The following is a 4,717-nucleotide window of genomic DNA, read 5'->3' on the forward strand; positions in this document are numbered from 1 at the left end:
TCGACGCCCTCGCTATTGCTGTGAGACTACGCAGCGCCAACTCCTTTTACGCTAGCGTAACCTAAGAAACTAACCTAACGTGGGCGAGACGCAAAGGCAATAATCCTCACGGACTAACCGCTGTGAGGATTATTGCGGTTAGGCCGCGGCCTAACCGCAATAATCCGGTCTAATATTCTGCGGTGGCTTCATCACCTCGAACGTCGCGAACTGTTGTTATTCAGTCGGAAACGCAGCACTATAGATTCTGCTTTCCGCTGTGAACAATTATTTGCGAAGATACAGCCACTCCATCGCACCTTTCGCGATTGCTAGGATCCGCTGCCTGTTTTACTTAAAGTTGGAATAGCGGCTTCTAGTGAAGCTATTATTTCTAGCTTACGTCGATCTGTGCGTCAGTCAGATACAATGAATGCAAGCCCTGAAAAAATTATTGTCAAGTATACCCGTGATATTGCAGGTGATGAGCTTTAGCTAGTCCATATTGAGTTTTTTTAAGTGTTTAAGGCGAAAGCCTATAGATCCCTATGCTTCGAGGTGGCTTTGTGGACAGAAAATATCACGTGACCTGAGGAAGGCCAGAGGCGACCCAAAGCATGTCCACTCCTGCATAAAAAATGATTAGCCAAGTTAACTAATGATTCATTAGTGATTGAATGAAAGTGGATTAGAGGGTATTAAGGAGGATTAAGGTGCATGAATAAGGATTAAGGTGTATGAAATAGGATTAGGGCGGATGAGGGTGGATTAAGGTGAATTAGGGTTGGTGGAGTATTAAGACCGATTAGGGTACATGAACAAGGATTAGGGAAGATTATGGTGGGTGCAGGATTAAGGTCGACTAGGTAGATTAAGGTAAACTCGGGTTGATAAAGTAGTATTGAGACCGGTTATGATGGACTAGGGTAGATTAAGGTGGATAAGAATTTATGGAGGGTTAAGGTCATTAAGGTAGATTAAGGTGTATTATGGTGCATAAATCATGATTAAGGTGCATGAAAGAGGATTAAGGTGGATGAAAGAGCATTAAGGTGAATTAGGCTTGATGAATGAGTATTAAGGCTGATTAGGGTGCATTAAGGAGGATTAACGTGCATGAACAAGGATTAAGTTGGAGTAGGGTGGATTAAGGTTGATGAAGGAGGATTCAGGTTGTAAATCCTACTGTAATAAATCTTCATCCAGCTAATCCTTCATCCACCTTAATTGGTAATAATCCTCCTTAATGTACCTTAATCACACCAAATCACTTTATTTTTCTTAAAGACCCCTTTTGGGGTGTTACATAAGGGGTGGGGTTTAAAAGATGCACATCTTGAAGTGGCAGCGCAATAAGACGAAGACAAAAGGCAGGGACACACAGGACAGCGCTGAACTCACACCTAACTTTATTCGAAGGCACACACACTTATGTACAAAACCCATAGCCACGTGCTCTCCTATCGATGGCGTCGTTGTCAGTGTGCAGGAAAAAAAAACGCAGAACCCTGTAATCTAATGCTGCCCTATGAGGCGGTTTAAAAATTCAAGTTCACTGTCATGCAAATTTAACGACGGCATGCTTACACAACGCGACCTTTTTTTCCTGATACAGTAGGCCTCAATGATCTCCCTCGTGGTCTGATTTCGTAGTGTTTCTATAGATTGGGAGCGCACCCGTGCTCAGAGCAATGCCGCGCGACATGCGAGTAGGCATTACCCGTTAGCGAGCGCCTATGCTCAGACACTCTAATCACATCACTTTATTTTCCTTAAAGGGACACTAAAGTGAAGAATTATTTCTTCTGCATCAGTAAATTACCGTTCTAAAACACCAAGAACACCGCTCTTACAACGATAAGACGTTTGGTAAGCCAGAAGAAGCGCACTAACGAAATGCGGGTGGCGACGCCTACTTAAGTTCCCGCACCTGGGGGCTGTGACGTCTTGGATTTTGATGTCATCTTCTAGGGCCTACTAACTATATATAGCGGTACACATTGACTACATTGTGTTCCAAAGGAACCAAATATTAAACATGGCAAGTTTCGGCAACCTTTATTCAGCCAACGCTGCCCAAATGCGAAAACATACTTTGGAATCCCTGACGTCACGCTGACGTTCCGGCGCTGGGGTTTCGGCGCGAAATTCAAATACTGATACTGGTACCATCATTTTCTCATCTAATAATCAAAGTATATTTTTGAAATGACTGCCTGCAGGGTTCTCAAACAATGCTTCATTAGCCTCACTGATTTATTGTTTCGCTTTAGTGTCCCTTTAAAGACACCTTGTCGGGTGTTACATAAGGGGTGGCGTTTGCAAGATACAGGCGTTTACAGAAGTCGAAAATGTGGACAGACAGGTTATGGCAGCGATATGGTGGGGAAGGCCGTTCCAGTCAGTTGCCGTTCGTGAAAAAAATTAGTTCATGAAGGTAGTAGTACGGGCTCGGGGACGCGAAACTTGAAGAGGGTGACCGATGAGATGGGATCTGCATGGTGGGGGTGCGCAGATGTATGGTTCTTGTCTTAGGGGCGAATAAAGAAACTTGTGATACAAAACAAGACTGGCAATGCGACGGCGAGCAGAAAGATCACACAAACCTGATTGCAATATTAGAGATGATATGCTAACGTCGTATGAGTATGAAGAGTGAGTAAATCTGGTAGCAAGATAAGTCATCATAAATGGTGATACCTAAGTATTTATAAGACTGGACGAGGTCAACAGGGGAGTTAGGAACGGTATATTAAAAAAAGAAGGGTTGCGATGGCGGTGAAAAGACATGTACTTCCATTTGTTAGGGTTGAGTGTCATCATCCACTACGAACATCAGTTTAGCAGGTGGCTTAAGATTGCCTGCAGAAATTCTTAGTCAGAAGGGTTAGTTACCGAACGATAAATAACGCTATCATCAGCGAACAAGCGGATATGACAAGATACGCGCTGGGGTAAGTCGTTAATGTAAATGAGGAATGACAAGGGAACGAGGGCGGAACCCTGCTGGACGCCGGAGGGGACGTGGGGCGGGTGGGGCGATTAGTTATTAATGAAGACAGACCGAGAACGATGCGTGAGGAATCCGTTAATCCACGCGATAATGTTTGGATGTAGGTCCAACTGGGAAAGTTTAAGAAGCAAACATTGGTGAGGTACTTTATCGAACGCCTTAGCGAAGTCGAGGACGATGGCCTCAGTTTGTAGATTAATATCAAGGTTGGCGTGAATGTCATGAAGAAAAAATGGCTAGTTGAGTCTCGCATGAAAGACCCTGACGAAAACCATGCTGTGACAGATGGAAGAAGTTATTGGAATCTAAGAATTGCATGATTTGGGAGTAAATGACATGTTCCATGATTTTGCAGGGTATACTTGTTAATGAGATGAGCCGATAATTAAGAGGTGAATCAGTATCACCTGTTTTGTGCACGGGAACGGCCTTCCCCACTTTCCAGTCGTCTGGAATTGTTCCTTCGGAGAGTGATTGTGAAAACAATAAACAGAAAATACTGGAACAGGCTTGGTTAGCGTTTTACAAAATTTTCGGATTGATGTCATCTATGTCGGCGGCAGATGAATGTTTTATTTTACCTATTATGCACGAAATTCCGCTAGTGCTAAACGTTATGGCGCCCATAGCTGTAGTAGTAATGAGTGGTAATGTAAAACATGGTGCTTCGGATTCGTCGGCAAGAACAGATGAAAATGCAGTGTTAAAGATGTCCGCACAGTCGGTATCAGCCATGATTTCACCAGCATTGTTAGTGAGGTTGATAGCGCGCGCTTCCTTCGGGTTTATCACCTTCCAGAATTCCTTGGGGTTATCGTCAATCATTTCTTGTAGCACTGCGTAAAATGAGCGCTTAGCACTTCCAATCGCGGCCAAGTATGCCTTCTTGGCTTCGTAATACTTTTCCCATGCGTGGGCGTTTGCGTGGCGTTTAAGTGTACGAAATGCGCGTTTTTTCTTGTTTTCGAGCCCTTTTAGTGTCTTTGTGAACCAAGGTTTCTCATTATTCTTTCGTAAACTCCATGGCGGAATGTATTTATTTGTTAGTTCAATAATTTTATGTTTGAAAAGGTCCAGTCCTCATTTACACTTCTGGAAAGATAGGTCGTTTCAAAGACCGACAGAAAGTTCGTTATTTCAGTGTTGATTGCTTCATAGTTTCCCTTATCGTAGGGCCTAACAGTTTTCTGGGAAGTTTGTTTTAATTCAGGTGAGAAGTTAAAATTGGCATGGATTACTGGTCGCCGATTTCTCTGAGGCCTGTAATGAAATTAAGACTGTCTGGATGAGTGGTCAGTACGAGATCCAGAGCTTTAGCTGCTTGCCCTGCGACGCGGGTCGGTTCGGATACAACTTGGGTCAAGTTAAAATTAAGGCGAACGCCAATGAAGTCATTCGGCTCTTCTCGACCAACTATGGGCTCAGGTTGATTACTCCAGTCGATATTGGGGTAATTGAAGTCCCGAAATAGTAGGATGTGTGCTTTAGGATGCTTTGAAACTACTTTATTTAGAGCATTGTGGAGAACGCGGGGAAAGTCGGGACTTTTGCGAGGTGGCCTATAACACACACCAATTAATAACGCCAGAGGTGAAGCGCGGGCCATAATCCGCAACATTTGTAAGTCTGACGTGACATTAATGGCAGAACAAGACGATTGGTCGCTGATTGCAATTAGAACTCCTCCCCCGCGAGAATACTTGCGATCAGCGCGAAAAAGATTAA

This window comes from Dermacentor variabilis, chromosome 3, assembly GCF_050947875.1.
Source record: "Dermacentor variabilis isolate Ectoservices chromosome 3, ASM5094787v1, whole genome shotgun sequence".
Classification (NCBI taxonomy): Eukaryota; Metazoa; Arthropoda; class Arachnida; order Ixodida; family Ixodidae; genus Dermacentor; species Dermacentor variabilis.